At 34.2% G+C, this 18,724-nt stretch overlaps 1 pseudogene; it reads left to right on the forward strand.

Annotated features, from left to right (window-relative positions):
- The first annotated feature begins 2,030 nt into the window (after window positions 1-2,030).
- Window positions 2,031-18,196, forward strand: LOC149227446 (calcineurin subunit B-like; annotated as a pseudogene).
- The last annotated feature ends 528 nt before the right edge of the window (window positions 18,197-18,724 follow it).

Genomic DNA, 18,724 nt, shown 5'->3' on the forward strand with positions numbered 1-18,724 from the left:
GCACACAGAGACAATGCTCTGTTTTTCTTTTGCTCCAGGATCTTAGCACAGGGAAGCCTTTTTAACAAATTATTTCTGAGAACAGAGTATTGAACACACATAAAAGGAATTTGTGTTTAAAAATAGACTGATACAAAATTCATCCTCTTCCACTCAGAGGGATTCACCAAGAGCCTGCTTCAGATGCAGTTCCAAAAGAAAACATTCAAACTGTTATAGAACAAACATAAGAGATTTCTACACTGCTGTGTATTCCTCTCACATTGCTATATTACGCTGCTGCGTATTACAAGACATACATTACTTGCGCTGCTGCGCTTCTACACAGTCTCACAATCTTTTGCGGGCTTCTAATCTCAACACACACACACTAAAAAAAACAAAAAACAATTACATACAAAATTTGAACGAATTAAAGAACGAGGATGGAGAACCATGTTGTGAACTGCCCGAGGCTGTCCTTCCCGTCCTCGGCTGAGTTGAACATCTACTCCGGTAGCTGAAAATTCAATGTGCAGGAGCTTGAACGCAACCTGCTTCCTTCTCGCCCATGAGGAAAATTGAAAGCAGTTGCCTACCGCGCTGTACTGTTCCATGCTTACTTTAACTGCCTCTGCGCCAATTCTCTATTTCTCCTTATATTTTAAAATATATGAGTAGCATTTCTAAACTCATAAAATTTCCGTTTGACGGATTTCAAATGTTAAACCAATATGCTTCGAAAACCCATCGGGTTCGGGCTTCATTGCGTGGCACTTATATAAAAATGGTTGTGTACCCATGGTTTCGCCGATTGCGATATGCTGATCGCACTATGGGCCGATACCTCCGATTATATATATATATATATATATATATATATATATATATATATATATATATATATATATATATATATATATATATATATTATAACATATTCCTAAAATACATTAAAACACGAAAAGAGAAGGCCGCTGGCGGAACTGAAATAATCATCAAACAAAATCATGAATAGCCGTCGGGTCCGGGTTATCCGGTCGCAATCATAACCCATGGTAAAGCCTGCCATATTGAAAATGCCGATAGCGATGTGCCGATAGCGATATCGGCGATCGCTCATCGCATAATAATAAAGCCCATTTGTAAGCCCTCTATTGCAATACGCCGATGCGATATCGGCGATCGCTCATCGCTGTCGCTGCTTGCCTCCGATACTCCAACCCGCCGATATGCCAACTTGCTGATACATGGCTCAACTGTTGCACAGTTGAAATTATATTTTCAACAATTTCCATATTTTTTCTTCTTGCTTCACCAGAATTATATACAGTTTCTCAATGTCCATATGCTTTCTTCTTGCTTGTCCATGATCAAATCAGAATGACAAACTCGTCTGGCTCATTTCCGTAACTACCTTCATTCACATAGACGAGAATGAATTCTGAGACAAACTAGAAAAGATAAATGAGCAAGAAAAATAGAATATTACATGATTTGAAAATGATAACAAATATCAGAATGGAATCGAATAGATTTCAGAATGGAGTTTTGGATGTAAAAAAAAACACATTACATTTCACTCAACTTAGCCATAGAAGATTCGGGGAATCCTGCACGAGAACACTTCGTTGTCTTGTTACTTGCCAAGCGCACCCACCAAAAACAATAGAATAGCAAGCACCGAGCTGTGTTTGACAGCTGCAACATCCACTTAAAACAATGGAAAAGAAACTCAAAACATGGACATGAAAGGGATCTTCCACAGTTTAGCTTCTTTTTGTTGAAGATTTATCATCGCTTTGAAAAGTCAAGTATGCCCTATGAGCTTCCTCATTTAGCAATATATTTCATCTCAGTATGATCTTGACCCCATAATTAAACTGATTAAAAGGATCCTACCTGAATAAAATTACAATGTAAAGCTATGATATTAAACCATATAAAACATAAAATATGAATGTCAAACTTACAACCACACAATTAAACTAGAAAACTTTAGATCCCAATTAAACTAAAAAACTTTGATCCCATTATAATAACAAGGCTCAATGGCAGACGGTATACCTGCCTACAAGACTGGAATTGAACGATTGCGTATGGTGGCATCTCAACGTTTTAATGAAGTTGCTAAATTTGCTTCTGTGCAAACAATTGGATCGGGTAGACCTACTATATATGTTTCTGTGCAACCAATTGGACTTGTAGTTTTCCGAGAAATGGCATTTTTCTCCTAACATGTTGGACTGTAAATTTGCTGGCGTAGAAGCATGTTGTATTTTTTATATGTTACAATTCATTTTCTTTTTTCTTTTTTTCTCAAAATGGCATTTTTCTCCAATACACTGGATTGTATTTTTTATAAATAATATTTTTGATTTTAAATTTCCCAAAATGACATTTCTCACTTATTGATGGTGTGGAAGCATGTTATAATTTTTATAAGTAATATTTTTGATTTTAAATTTCCCAAAATGACATTTTTCTCTGACATGAGAAGCATGTTATATTTACTATAAATAATACTTCTACTTTTGATTAATTCTCATGTATTTTTCTATAAATAATAATTCTACTTTTCTACTATTTATTAATTTTATTTTAGTAATGCAACTATGACTCGCTTCAAAAATGTCTCCCATTCTCAATTGTGCATGAGAGTAGTTTGTGAATGAAGTAGTTTAAGGAGCACACTAAAATTATGGGCATCCTATATCTTAATTTGTGTCTTGGTGTTATTTTTCCATAACATTCAATCCATGCACAAAATTTCCAAGGATGTCTAATCTAATATGTACTGTGTTGATTATAATAATGCATGAACAATGAAAATTATTGGTGTTGATGATAATGATGCATGATCAATGAAAATTACTTTGAGAGTGTTAATCTTGCATACAAAAGTACAATATATGTTGTCATGGTGCATCAATTTGTTGTGCATGTCCATAAGAAAATACATCTACATGCATCATATTTGCTAATTAATAATATGACAAAGCAACGAAATTATACATAGATATGCCTCAGATTTGCTAATTAGTAGCATATCAAATTTATTTTCAATATATAAAAACTCAATGTGTTATCCACCAATAAGAAATATGGTCCTCTTCCTAGATGTATCCACATGCTTAGTTTTGATCCATCTTTATATATGTATTGGTAGCTAAAACTGAATAAGATAACCAGAGAGTTTCAATCACTCTTCACTTCGACTAAATATTTGAACATAGGAAAGATAATATATGAACACTTTACCCCATACTTGAAAATAAGAGTTTAGTGCATTGGTTGCTTTCTCGAATTCCTTGGTGTGTTGAAATGATCTCTGAAATGCATGTAGAGATGATATGTATATATATATTATTGATCAAATATTGTATAGTCCTTCTCCACGTGATTTAGAATTTTTAGGGGTTTGTTTGAGAGGTTGAAAATGAAGTATGCATGGAAAATATTACCAGTCAATCATAAATAGTAAGGAACAATTTATCAATTTTATTTGTTGGGAATAGTAAGGAACAATTTATCAATTTTATTTGTTGGATTTCTTACCCAATTTGTGGGGGAGTGTTGAATCCTTAAGCCATCACTTATAGATCTCAAATTGATATATGAAAGCTATGCTCACTTGGGGTGGTAGATTTGCATAAAGAAATACACCTCAATATAAGCCAAACAAACTGAAAATGAAAAGTGGAATCAAACAAACAAAGGGTGAATGGGATGGAAAGTTATAGTTTCTAATATCTTCATGTTGGAATTTCCTCCACTTTCAAAGGCTAAAATGCAGGGGTCACCCAAGTTTTGTCTTTATCACCAGAATTTGTAGGTGTCAAATGTATGTGGGAAAAACCTTGATCAATTTGTAGAACATGTGGATAGACACATTTTTTCTATAGAACCAAATACTTCATTGATATTTCCCCCTACCCCTTACTTAGCGGTCTCAAGCTACATATGTGATTTTCTTTACTTCATCAACAATGATAAGTAATGAATCCATTTACATATTTACAAAACCTAGATGAAAGAAGACAAGGACTTACAAAGTATGAATCCATTGCCATACTTACAAAACCTAGATGAAAGAAGGTGAGGACTTATAAAGTCCATTGGTATTGACACTTGGGCACCTATTCTTACTTGCAATTGCCCCAAGTACATAGTTATTTTTCCACATTTCTTTTGCCACATTTCTTTTATAGAATGGAAAGTGCCTAATTTGGTTTTACAAATTCATTGTTCTAATATTTGAGTTGTTGTTTATAGGGTTTTATGTTTAATAACAAGGTTTTGTTGCAAATTCACAAAAGTGATTGAGTCGAGATGGGTCAAAACCATGCTCTAGATGTCACTATTAGAAGGAATCATAAATAGTCTAACAACAATGTAATAATCAATAATTAGACTAGTAATATATGATGCACTATGATGCAAGTGCTGCCTCTACTCCTTACTCTTGTTGTTAAAGAATCCTCTTCCTTTACTCCTTACTCCTGTTGCTATCGAAGAATCTTATGCCTATTGTCATGAAAAAAGAGAGTGCACATAAGGATCAAGTACTAGAAGGGAGTGTACACATGAAGATCGAGTACAAGAGCTCATTGATCTGAGACCAAAATCAAAGATATAGAGAAAAGTGAAGTATGAAGTTTGAAATCAATAACCCGCAGGACTCATTGTGATTTTAGTAGGAAACCCTGACAACGACTGTGTGGGAAGGGTGACAAATAGCTCACATGGAAACAATATGTTCCGCGACATTGTTCAACTGCCCTAAAAATAGAAACTTAGTATATCTTATTTAGAAGCTGGCGCTCAAAATAAAACTTATGAATGTTGTAAAGGAAGCTAATACACTGCCAAAAAAAAATTAGGATATGTTGTAAAGTTAATACGGTGCTCAAAATAAAACTTAGGATATGTTGTAAAATTAATGCACTGTTCCAATTAATGGAAAGAAAAGTTGCAATAAGAGTTTCATTTGGTTGCCCAATCAAACAGAAGGAAAACTTTGGTTAAGCATTATCATCCGAGCCTCCACTGCTTAGTTGCACTAAAACTTGGCCTAAAAGAAAAATATTAAAAATAAGTTAACACAATTAATATATAGTTAGTGGCATAATGATCGCTATATACCTACCTCAGTAGATATAATAATGATGCAATAGAATTACAATGTAAGGATATGCAAAGTATTTTTAGATCGCAATAAAATAATAAAGTTACAATGTAAGGCTACATTAAGTATTTTTTAGTTGTATGTGTGCATATTCTATCCTTAAATATGAAGGATTATAAAATAAAAAATTTATTTTCAATTGAAACTTCAATTAAATACAACTCATATATGGTTATAAAATTAAAATTTATTTTTCATTGAAAATTTAATCAAGTTAATGGTTGTGTGAGAGGTGTATTTTAAAGCCCATATGAGGGTGATGTGTGATGCCACTTGATTTCATTTGTGCTCAAAGTGGAGTTGACACCTCTCTTTTCTAAAACATAAATAAAATATTCATTCAATTCAAAAAATCATGATGATGATGATGATGACGATTAACCTCCACTAAGACCAATGTAGTAGGCATCTTTATCAGCAATTATAATAGCTTCCAAGGAATTATAGCATCTTCCAATCATCAGTAGTATCTTTATCAGCAATAATACCTGAAAAAACCTTCCTCTTTCAAGATGAGGTGGGTGAGATCATTATCTGTCAATATCAAATCCAATATATCATCAAGTGAACAACAAATTGTCTCATGAATTCTTCTATCAATTCACTTCCTTTTCTTCCCCTATAGTGTATATACTCCTTCTATATAAAAAAATCGTGAAGCCTTACCATATCCCAGACATTATTGATGTCATTCCTTATTCTCAGAGTTTCCAAAATAGTTGATGTTGCTCCAATTTTCAAGTTGTAATATCCTTCAAGTCAATTTCTACTTCTAGCTCCTTCTGAAGTCAACATTACTTCCTTCTTAACATTATTAAAGAAATTATTTTGAATAAATATCAATGGTAGTATCAAAAAGTTCTTCCAATGATGTGTGTTTGTTGCCATATGTCAAATGTCCATCTAGAAGTATCTTAACTTTCCTTTTCAACTCTTTGACCAAGACATATCATGTCTTTTCTATTAATATCATGTCCAACTATATTTCATGCATTAAATTCTTCCTTCAATTCTTTTGAAGATACGAGTCATTTTCTAGATGTCTAATGAAGAACATTTTTTAAGACAAACATACTTCTTTCTCCCATGTTTTCGTTCGGTTGACTACTTTTGAACTGCTATATTAACATTCTTTGAAGATGATGTCCATAAATGATGAGGTTCCTTCTCTTATGCTTCCATTTTGCTTTTAGACTATTTTCATACTTGTATACTTCTAGACTGCTTCATTGTCAGTTCCATGTTCTTCTAGTAGAATATATTTATGATAAATTCTTTTAATTCTTCCATTCAAATGTTAAACTTTGAAACTTCTATATTGTTGCAAAACAACCTTGATTCTATTATATTTTTGCTTCTATTGTAAATCTTGCAGTCCTTACTTGTTATACGATCGGTTCAATGTATTCATGATGAAAATAATTTCTTTGGTGACTGTAGAATGCTTGTGATTGCATAATGATGTGAAGAAAATTTTTTATGACCCAAACTCTTCTATTTTGGCTAATTGGATGATGTGGTGATTGATTTCAACTCTTTTGTGAAGATATGAAATGGAGTATATCCCTTCTATAACTTCATATGTAATCTAATTCATCCAATGCTATATGCTTCTTCATGATACTCAAAACTCTTCTACACAAATGTAATTGTAATTTCTACTCTAAATCCCATTAAAATAAATTGTATGCAAACCTAGTATTAGTCAAATCCTTTAATAATAGAGGTCCTTGTTGTCTTCAATCTTTGATTTCTTAGCTTCTTCATCTTTTGAAATGTAATATTCACTTCTTTCTTTTTAGTGTTCTTCTTGCTCTTAGGATCTTTGGGACAATCTCTTTTATAATCTCCAAATCCATTGCAATCAAAGCATTTCACTTTAGACATGTCTCGATTTCCACATGGTTGAGTGTAGTTGTTGTTATTTTACCTATGACAAGGTTCAAAATTTTCCAAATCTTCTAAAATTATTCTTTGATATAGTAGCAAAAGTTTGAGCATTTTCACTATTAGGTTTGGTGTCATTCTTGGACTTTATCATTGCTTCTTCTAGAACACATTGTGCCTAAATTTCCTTGAATATTGGAATTTATTTTCTTGCATATTTGCTACGTACAAAACCACTCCAATCTGGAGGTAGCGAATTGAGTGCAAAAGTGATTAATTCCGAATTAGATATGACTTTTACAATTCCTTGAAATTGATCCTTCAATTTTGAGACCTTCATAAGATATGAGGCCATATTTTCATATTTTGATATCCTTGTTCGATAAAGTTTATTTCTTGGTGATATTTTCTAACGAATAGTATTGACGGGATATAATCTCACCAATTTTTCATAGACTTCTTTGAATGTGGACAAATCTAAAACAAAGGAGATGAGATCATCTTTGATAGACTCAAAGAGGATTCTTTGAGCCATGGCTTCTCTCTTATTTTATTTTTCCACTACTTGAGCATTGTTTTTATCTGGTTCTCGAACTTTACCAAGAACAAAATCCATGACTTCATTTTCTATGAGAACCAAATCAATTCTTTTCTTCCAAGCCTTGAAATTAGAGGCTCCATCGAGCTTGTTTCCTTCCTTAAAACCAAATCTCATTTGACTAGAGGATTGAGACATATAATGTAGTAAAGTACTCACTTGTCAAAGAAGAGTAGGTTAATATAGAAGCACTTCAATAATGTTGATGATGCTTCCAAGATTCTTCAAATATGTTATTGAATTCTTATAGTGACGTCTTCAAGGATGGCTACTACAATAATGTATTAGTTTCTATGATGATGAACTTGACAATGTTTCCAAAAGCATTCAATGATATAGAGAGAGAGATAGTTGCTACCGTGGCCTTATTCTGCTACAAATATGATGGTCTTTGGATATTCTTCCTATTTACCTTGATAAAAGAATTTGTTCAATCATAATTATTACAAATGATGTCATCCAATGTAGTTGATGATTATTGTAAAAATATCTTCAAATGTTCCAACAAGAGTGATCTTTAAGTTGACCTTCCTTCACCCTAACTCTGATACCATGTTGAGAAATCAATATGTTTGTAGATTAGGGTGATTTATATTATTTGATAATTACTTGAGAATGTTGTTGGCATTTTATTATGATTGAAAGCATGAAGATGGGTTACACTTTTGGGCCAAATGCGGAGATGAAATTTCAAGTTTTTCCTCTTTTATCAAATTGCAATCCTCAAAATTCATACAATCATTATGAATTTTGATTCTGAGTCAAAAAAAATATGTGGAGAATTATGTTGTTGTCCTAACGATATTTTTTGTAAAACAAATTAGTGTCGTATAATCTCAATTTTCCATTAAATGCAATATATGTCCTTGCAAATTTTCACAAAGCTTAAGAGGTATGAGTGTGTTCACCTAGCATAACTTAGTCTAAAATGTGTAATTGTAAAAATATATATGTAAACATGATATACACAAAAAGAACTAATTTTTTCATATTAAAATTTCGTTTTTTTATGCAAAATAATATTTTTTATTATTTTTCAAATTTGGTGAAGTAATATTTCAATTTCATTTTGGAGACATATGTTCACGTAAGATTTTTTTCAACTCTTAAAATAAATTTAAAAACGAAGAGTACCTTTTTGCAGAGGACTCATCAGTGAAGACAGTGGTATTTTTTGAAATTTTTTCGTTGTGTATATTTTATGTTATTGATTTTTTATTCATCCCCTTTGAAACTGACCAAAAAAATTTCAAGTGTTATGTTTAAAAGAAATTATATGAAAAATATCATATGAATTCAAAAGTGTCAAATTCATATGCCATTGGATAGAGGATTATTTCATGAATCCAACATGATCAACTCCGCTACTTAAGGACTAATTCTGCCCTAAATTAGCTAGGGTACAAAATGGGGTTGCAGAGGAATTTGTAGAAGGGGTGTTGAAACACTAATTTTTAGGACTTCAAGAGCTCAATCGAGCGCTTAAAATAAAAATAAAAATGACTCGATCAATCATTAAAGTAACCCTCAATCGAGTCACATATGTGGTTAACTAGCGGCTTGATTGAGCCATTAAAAATCCTAACATGTCATCCCCCTTACCAAAATTTATTAATGTTATTAATGGTAAAATATATCTTAAAAAAATATAGCTCTATTGAGCCATAACTCTCGATCAAGTCTTTAACTCAAGTTAGAAAATGTCTCGATTAAGGGTTTGTTTAATCCTCGATCGAGTGCTTAAAAATTGCTTGATTGAGCATACATTTTTCACCAAAACGTGCCCTCATTTCGCTAAAATGTGTAATTTAGCTCCATGCTATGACCCTTATAATTTTTTTCTTCATCAATAAATTACCAAAAATATACAAACATGAAGATCACAAGTGAAAAAGAACATAAAGATGTAGGCTCCAAGCTAGGGAAAAACCCCACAAGGGGGAAAACCCAATAAACCCTCTTCTTATAGAATGAGATGAAACTGAGATTTCCAAGACCCAAAATCCAAGACTAACACTGTCATAAGACCCAAGTTAGCCCTCTTTCACTTCTGTTCCAACCAAATCAAAGTCAGGAAGGTCAACACTAGTCAAATATCTGAATTTTTTTATCAAACCACAGAATTTTCAAACTTGCAATAAATGGCTAAAGTTCGGCCCTGTACCAATGCTAAAATACCACAAAAGATATTGCACATGTGAATAGATTAGGGCAAAAAATATAACTTTTCTCTTTTTTGACTCTGCTTTCTTTATCTTTTGACTTTCACTAAAATTCTTCCTTTTTCTTGCACAAAAATTGAAGTTGTGAGTGAGTGATGAAATGAGGTCGAACATGTCTTATTTATACACATCCAGGAGAGTCAAATATTGAATAGTTGCCTCTTCTAGGTCGACTTGTCCAGGAGGCTGACTTGGGCTTGCGATGACATCTTTGGCTATTTTGACTCAAAATAAAATATTTTTCATTTTTCTTACAATAGTCCAAATGGGACTTTGACTCAAGTACTTTTTTTTTACTCATGAAAAATTTATTTTGACTCAATAAACCCTAAAAGCATGAGGAACATTCTTTAACTAGAAAATAAAGTAATAAATATAATAAATATTTCAATATTACATTTGGATTACATTATAATGTAATGCCCCATAATATTAATAATAATAAATGAAATAATATTAATATATAATGAAATAAAACAATAAATCTTATAATACATAAATAAAAGTTGGCATGTTGACACATGGATTGTGTGCATGTGGATATCTTTCCGATCCCTTTCCATTTTTGCAACCAGTTTTTCTATTTAATGGGAAAAAAGGGAGATGAGAAGCATTATTCATACCTTTGGAAGGAGAGTGTTGTGAGACAAAGGATTCCCTAGCAGTAGTAGTTAATTTAAGGCTTGGGGTGGCCAACTGTAGAAATATTATGTGCAGTTGAGCCTACGGTTGGGTGGAGAGTCGTCCCAAAACCTTTGTTGCGGTCAACAAGATCTGTGTAGCATTACAACTTGGAATCATAGGTAAGGTATATCATCACTACTAGTAAGTCTTCTCTACTAATGGTTTCAAAACTTCTATGTCATTTAGTTGAACAGTTTGTGTGTTGATTAGTAATAAATTTAGTTGTATATTTTAAATATGCATTGTTACATATGGTATCAAAGCAAGGTTACAATTTGTGAGGCCTATTAACTCTCATCACTCTCTCCATAATATTATAGATTTTTAAATTTAGTTGAATAAAAACATAAAAAAAATCCCACCAAATAGAAATTCATCTATTAATAATTAAATATTTTTATTGCCAAGAGGAAAAAGTAATATATATTTGAAAATTAATTTTAATATATTTTAATTAAAAAAAATGAGATTTATTTATAGCAAAGAAATAAAAATATCCTTGTTTTTTGATACATGTCCTCGTCATTGTCATTGTTGTCTTCATCGTTGTCTTCGTCATCGTTGTCTTCGTCATCATCGTCATTGTTGTCATCATCTTCATCATCATTGTCATCATCATCACCTTCTTCTTCTTCTTCATCAACTTGTATATAAGTAACAACTTAACATCTAATTTGATGTAAATACAACTTAATTTATAGGAATCAAAATAATAGAAAAGAGTCCTATATTTAGTTGCTTGTTGGAGAATGGAGGATAGGTCCTCCAAACATATGTTTAAGAAGCTATTCCAAAACCTAGTTATTTAAACATGTGAAGGGAGAGGAGAATCCAATGACTCTTGTTGTGATTTATTACGCTATGTATACGATTGAGATCTCTTTCGTTGTATATGTGGTTGAGAGAAAATAACAATATGATTTCAAACTAAAATTCAATGTTGAACAGTTTGACAATGAAATTCAACAATGGTCCTAGTAAAACTGTAAAATAATGATTGAATGAGAACTAAATACTTCATGGAAAAAAATGATCCACAAAAATATCAAATAAAATAAAATACTAATTTATGATCCTTTCCATGCCATGATAATCTGCGGTGATTAGCTATCCTCTATAGTCATATCTAACCTTCCTCGTGTTGAATTGATGGTTATTTATTACATAAATGTATAGAAAGTAAGAAAATTATTTTAATGTCCATGAGGCTAAAGATAGCCTATGGGACAGATTGCTTCTTCGTCTACTTGATGTATTTGGCCCCTTTTCTATGAAGCCTCACAATAAATGCTCCCACCTTCTCAACAAACCCCTCGCTAAATATATTATCCTAAGAGCTAGCTGTTAGCATATCTGCATAAATTTTCCTGTTGTCTTTGAAGGCCTCACATTTTAAAATGAAATTATTTTCTATTTCCACTTTTCCAGAAGAACAAAAAATGCATACTCTTTCCTCCCACACTTCTTTTGTCCTTTTCCAACCACCCTGTTTCACAACGGAGTTGATGAGAATTAGTCCTTAACAGAGCAATAAGAATGTTGGCTCTCCAAGATATATTGCCCTTTATGCATGCTTTTTGTTGATAACTATGAGTGGGATTAAAAGCTTCAATATATTACTTTTTCTTTCTTCCTAGCTCCTTATTCCATGTACACTTATGGAACTTATCCATAACAAAAGCTTTTATCTCTTTGTTGTTTATGGGACACATGTTCAAGCAAATACACCATTTACTAAACCATTTGTTATTCTGTTGCATCCAACTCTTTTTTCTGTTTCACAATATGTCATTAAAGACAACTTAAGGCCACCTACCCTCTTCCATTTGTTCAATTTTTTTTAAATACCTTATGACTCGCACCATAGTAATTGCTTCAATAGGAGCAACCTCTATTTCACTTAACAAGATAACATGCAGAACTACACTTTTAATCTTGAATTTTTTGTAATCAAACGCTTCTAAATTTTCTCAATTTGTTTCCACTGCATGTTGGATGTACTACTAGTCCATAGTTCACAACCATAGAGAATCACCAGAATCACTAGAAGCCCAAAAAGAGTTTGAGTGGTTTTCCAATCCCGTAACTTTGCCTCTCTACCCCTATTTTGAAAAGCATAAAATGCTTTCCAACCCCCCCCACCCCCAAAGTTATTTTCTTTCTACAACCATCCCAGTTAGATTTTTGTTGAAGTCAATTCCGAGGTATTTGTAATTTGCAACTTCTTCCAGAAAGTTGCCTTCAAAGTAGAACTTATGTTGGTTATGTTCTCTTTTTTTAGATAAAACCACTACTTTCGTTTTGTTGATATTGACTTGCAACCCCACACTTCTACAAAAATTCTCAAGGGATAGTAAGTTCTCTCGCAAACCAGGAGCTAATTTAGCAATTAGAATAAGGTCATCTACATACAAAAGAAGCCTTATAACAAACTTCCCAAATAGATACCATCACCCCCTTGCGAATTTAACCGCTCCTCAAACTTGTCGATATATAAACCAAAAAGGTAGGAGATAGTGGGCAACCTTGCCTGACCCTGATATCACTTCTAAAGCTTTCAGAAATGCCTACTGAAGTTCTAATTTTGACTTTCACCTCTTCATACATCCTATGCATAGATGCTCTCAAATGTTTAGGAACCCCAATTTCCTCCCTTCTGTGCCAAAGCTTATCCCTAGGAACCATTTCATACGCTTTTCTGAAATCACAAAGCAACAAAAGACTTCTTCCTTTTTCTCCCAAACTTTTTCAATGATGTGCCTTAAAGCTATACAATGATCAAATGTGGAATGTTTAGGTATAAAACATGCTTGCCCTTTAGCAGGCTTATCTCTTTCTTCTGCCCACTTGATAATTTTATTTTCTAGCATGCTTCCAAATAGCTTTGCAAACAAAGGGTTTATCATGATGGTCCTATAATTGGAGGGATTATTGACGTCACCGCTCTTGAAAAGAGGTATTTGCAGACTAGTTGTCCAATCTGTGGGGAGCCACTATTGTATGAGGTTGTTAAAAAAATTTGTAATGTGAGGTGCAAGAATCTTTGAGCCCTACTTTAGATATTCTACTTGGAGTTCAACTAAGTCTTTTGCTTTTCCAACACCCAACTTCTTGATACCCATCTCTACCTCTTGCATCGTGAAGAGTTCAATATCAGTGTTGACCAAGGGGTGGGGGGTAAACCTTGGGATCTTGTTCATAGAGTTGTCTTACATAACGAAATCATTTAGAAGTTGTAATACTATTTCCAGTTTGTATCTTTCTCGTTTGGAGCTCCTTCCAAAATAATTTGGGATTATGCTTCCTAAGGAATATTAGTTCTTCCCTCCTTGAAACCATGAAATCAACCTCTTTATTGCTTAATAATTGTTTGTAAGCTTTGAGCTTTATGTTATCCTTGTTTAACTCTTTCCACTTTCTCCTTGCCTTTTTGCATTTCTCGTCAAACCAAGCATTAATTGGAAATCAATTTGTTTCGGACTTCTTAGTTTTTTTTCTTTTGCACTCTGCAAGTGCGCATTGAATTAAATGTGTTAATTCATGACTATGAAGGGTGTGATTTGTGATTTTCACCTTCTTGAAGAGCTTCTCTAGTGTCATTTTGAAGGTATTACAATTTTCTGGAGTCAAAAGAATTCTGCCCTTTGGGAGATTTTGTTGGACATGCTGAATTTTTTACTCTAATTGTTTCTTTCCAATCTAGGAGAAACTTAAATAAATTGGCTTGTGATCTGATTTTAAGTCCCAAAGCTAATCTCCAATCAAAACTTCCTCCATTTTCTCACACAAACCAAGTGAGAAAATTACATAATCTACTACATTTTCTCCATTGTAAGAATTACAAGTGAAATTACCGGAGTTTTCCCATCTAGTCAAGCCATTACAAATGACTAAATCAAAGGGCCACATAGAGTAAGCAATTTTTCACCAAAGAGATTGCAGCCCTCATCCTCTAAAATTTTTTCCCACTAATGATTACTCTCTTCTGTAATCCAAATAGGGTTGCAGTCCTTTTTATAGCAAAGAATGCTAACTTGTTCACTTGGATTCCTAGCATTGAAATCACCCACTATAAGGACTTCAACTAGCTGAGAATACATTGCAATATCTACTTTTAAGGCTGAAAATGGATCTTTGTGGTCAAGCCCTCTACCTTTGTAGATTTTTGAAACTTGTGGTGCAAAATAGCATGTTGCAATTTCGATTGTTGACATTATGATATAGATGTTGTCCTTGATGGAAACTCACATAGATGACAGTTCATAGTACAACAACTTGACAACAAAGGATTACAGATTAGACTCTAGAAATTGAAGAAAGAGAGGTATACATTGGTTCATTTCTTCCAAGTACCATATACACACGAGTTAACAGAAAAAAAGGAGTGTATATGCATGCATGCAATTTCACAAAAAGAAAAGCATGTGTAGGATGGAAAATCAAGGTTTTGGTCCGAGGTATTGGTCCGAGGTATTTGGTCAGAGGTATTGGTCCTAAGTGGTTTTGGTCTGAGGTATTAGTCCTAAGTGGTTTTGGTCTGAGGTATTGAGAAAGGCCTAAAACTATATAAGGCGAGAGGATCAAAGGGATATGAGTGCAAGTAATGAATATCTTATGAAGAGTGAGATCAAAAGCAAATATGCATGTTATGGGTTTCTGGCACTTTTCTTGATCTGAACTAAGGATGAACCTTAGTAGTTGATGAGGGATGAAATCTGATCATGGATCAGGATCATAAAACCTAAAATGAATTATCTTTATGTGCTCTGATCATGGATAGTCTAGATCTGAATACTAAAGCATGATTTACACTATAAATGTTTTGATCTGGGTATGACTGAGGTCTAGAATAGTTGTGATGCTTTAAGTTAGTGTTTGTAGATCTGTACACTGGTTCGCTTTGGTAAAAGCACGTATACACGCCGGTTCGGCACATCGAAGTAGCATACACATTATGAAATATGATGTTTGAAGTTGCAGTTGGTTCTAGTTGTTGATGCAGAGTTCTGGGTTTTGCTTTGTGTCTGGTGATTGTGTTATGGTGATAGTTTTCTGATTGTTTAAATTGATTGATTGTGATTTTCTTCAGTGATGATGGGTTTTAAGTGATTGGCTGTATTGCAATAGTGATTAATTTTGATCTTCAATGTTGTTGATGGGTCTAGTATTAAAATTTGATGAAACGAGGCCTTCAGATTGTGGTGTTGTGTTCCAGGAGTATCCAGTCTGAAAATTTATGAAATTTGATCCGTAGAGGAAGAGATAAGATTGTATCCTTCTAGAGATCTTGTCCTTCATGTAGCCACCCAATACTGTATGGCTGCGGGTGTGGTGTAGTCGGTAGGCCCAATTGCTTCACGACCTCTACTGAGATGAGGTTCTTTTGGCTGCCACTATCGAAAATGAATTGTAGCAGCAAACCCTTCACCCACATCTCTGAGTGGAAAAGATGTTCCCCCTCCTCTGGATCTTTGAGCTCATTTTTTTGGATCTTGGCAGTGGCAACAATGGCACTGGGATCTGCATCAATGATCTGCTTCCCTTTGCCATTCCCCTTGTCACGTTCTGGCTCAGGGTTGGAACATGCATCTGCTTCAGAAGCCTTCAACTCGGCCACCAGTGACTACTTGGTCCGACACTCACTTGTGTTGTGAGTGGGGATCTTATGGAACTCACACCACTTTCCTGTGTCCTTCTTTGACTTCGTGGTGTTGTTCTTTTCTTGCGGCTTCGATAGGTTGTCTTGGGTCACCCCACCTTGGCTTTGTCCTTTGGTCTTTGGATTTGCAGATCCAAAGTCTCACTTCTTTTGTTTGAACTTTTGCTTGATTTTGAAAGTGTATCGGTACGTCGTGCCGAGCGATAAGATGTTCAGGAACTCCATCTCTTCCTAGATCTACCTGTGTAGGTAGCCATGGTATTTGAGTACCAAATGCAGATCAGAATCTTTGATACCCAACTGTGTTCGAAGGGTATGAAAAATTTTGGTGAACTCTGGCACATCTTGGTCCCTTCCCTCTTGCAATGTGGTCCATTTGATGTATTTGTCCTCATATCTTTTGACAGGGTAGTACTGCTCCTTAATGACATCCCGGAATGAATCCCAAGTGGGTGCGGCTGAAAATAGTGAGCCTATACTTTCATCCTTCTGCTTGTAGTAGGTTTCCCACCAGTTCTTGATGTGGGGGGCTACTTTGAGAAGAGCGAAAATAATCTTTTCCCGACTCGAAAATTCATGAATAGAAAAATAACCCTCTAGCAGATTTAACCATTTGTCTATGGCATTTGCATCTAGTTGACCCTCAAATATGAGGATTTCAAAATTAACTTGTACCTTAAACAGTGTGGCATTTCCAAAGTAGCTGTTGGAAGCCAATGCATTGCCTCTAGGTAGCAGCTGAAGGATCTACGCAAAGCTATCCATCATCGCGTTTCTTTGCCACTCGAGCGCTTCTTCGAGCAAGATTTTGATAGGATTTCCTACCCCCTTTTCTTTCTTCTCATCTACCATGGGAGGCCATCGGGATTTGCAAGGATATTCTTGCAAAGGTTCAACCAATTTAAGCCCTAACTCCTTATATCCCAACCTCGTTGGGGACATGCAAAGAAAAATAGAGAAAAAGCAGACTACTCTGATACCACTGATCTAGATTTAAACAGGAACGCAATGAATTACAGAGATAACCATAAACACAGAGATGAGATAACCATAAATGCACAGATGCAGCAGAAATAATACTTCATTTCATTACTGTAAAATACTAAAATATGCTTACAAACAGAAATGGAAAGAAATAAGCTAGGGCGATGGTAGCTTATCTCTGAGAAGAGATGTGGTGGCTACATTCCTCTGAACTATGTTACAATGAGGCTCGAAGGCTTACTTATTGTTCAGAAACAATGGAAAACCCTTAACATTCCAAAACCTAACCCTAGAAGATGGAACGCCAAACTGTGGGCCCCATTTGGGTAAATTGGTACATCAACTTCCCGAGGTCATAACTTTGGCATACGATCTCCGCTTGAAACATACAATAGCTCATTAGAAATATCTATCCAAGCACTACAGCTTTGAGAAGGGAAACATTGGTACATGGACCCATGTTGCCCCTAGATTTCCCAAAAAACGTCGTTTATGGCCTCAAAACGGCTCCGGATGTTCAAGACCTGAAAAACTGCTAAAAATATTAAGTTGTGCTACAATTAAAGAAACTCAAAATACTAAGAGAAAAAATGGTGGGGGTCCAAATGGGATAGGTGGGTAGCAACCAACATCCACCTAGATCAGAATCCACTTTCTCAAAGATTGCTGAGAATGTTGGATGGTTTGAAATTCAATGATTTCTTAGTTTTTTTTTATCATCCTTCAGTTCCAGAGCAAGTATTCAACAAAATATTGAATTCATCTTCAAGGTTTATGATTCAGATGGCAGTGGGAAGGTGACAGTCGAAGATATACTCGAAGTGTTGCGGCATTTGACAGGATCTTTCATTTCTGAAGAGCAGCGACAGCAAGTTGTGGGTCAAGTTTTGGAGGAAGCATGATATTCAAAAGATTGTGGTTTGACAATTGAAGATTTTGTCAAGATTCTTGGCATGTCTGGATTGAATATGGAGGTTGATGTGCCAGTAGATTGAAGCTCAGTGGCCATGCCCATGTTTCTCCATATATTCTTCATTTATTGTCTCTTTAGCACTTTATAATCGGATGCTCAGCTTTGGCATCTATGCAAACTGTAATTCCTTTCAAAGTTGCATATAGGTGTGCGTGATGCCTGCCCAACCTTACTAAAACCTCTTTATTTTGTCCAAGATGGGTTACCTACATTTGTTGGAGAGGGAATTGAATATAATGTATAAAGTATCCATCTCAGATTCATGTGAACTATAATCCACCTATTATGCTACACGATCAGGGCATTGGATATAAATAATAATATGCATGAAGGGGAGGTTGTAAATTGCAATTATGGCATAAGATGTTCACGCTTTCAAATGAAGAGAATGGTTACATTACCTATGCTTCACAAAAAAAATAAAATGAATCAATGAAATAAGTAGATTGTTTGCTCACTTTTCTGGAAGGTATTGATTAATTTTGGATTGACAATAAAAAATGAATAACTAACTTTCTATTCAAGATTTTTAGGTACAAAAACTATGCAC

This window comes from Pinus tabuliformis, chromosome J (assembly GCF_031772625.1).
Source record: "Pinus tabuliformis cultivar Carrire ecotype Pingquan chromosome J, CPIR1, whole genome shotgun sequence".
NCBI classification, from domain to species: domain Eukaryota; kingdom Viridiplantae; phylum Streptophyta; class Pinopsida; order Pinales; family Pinaceae; genus Pinus; species Pinus tabuliformis.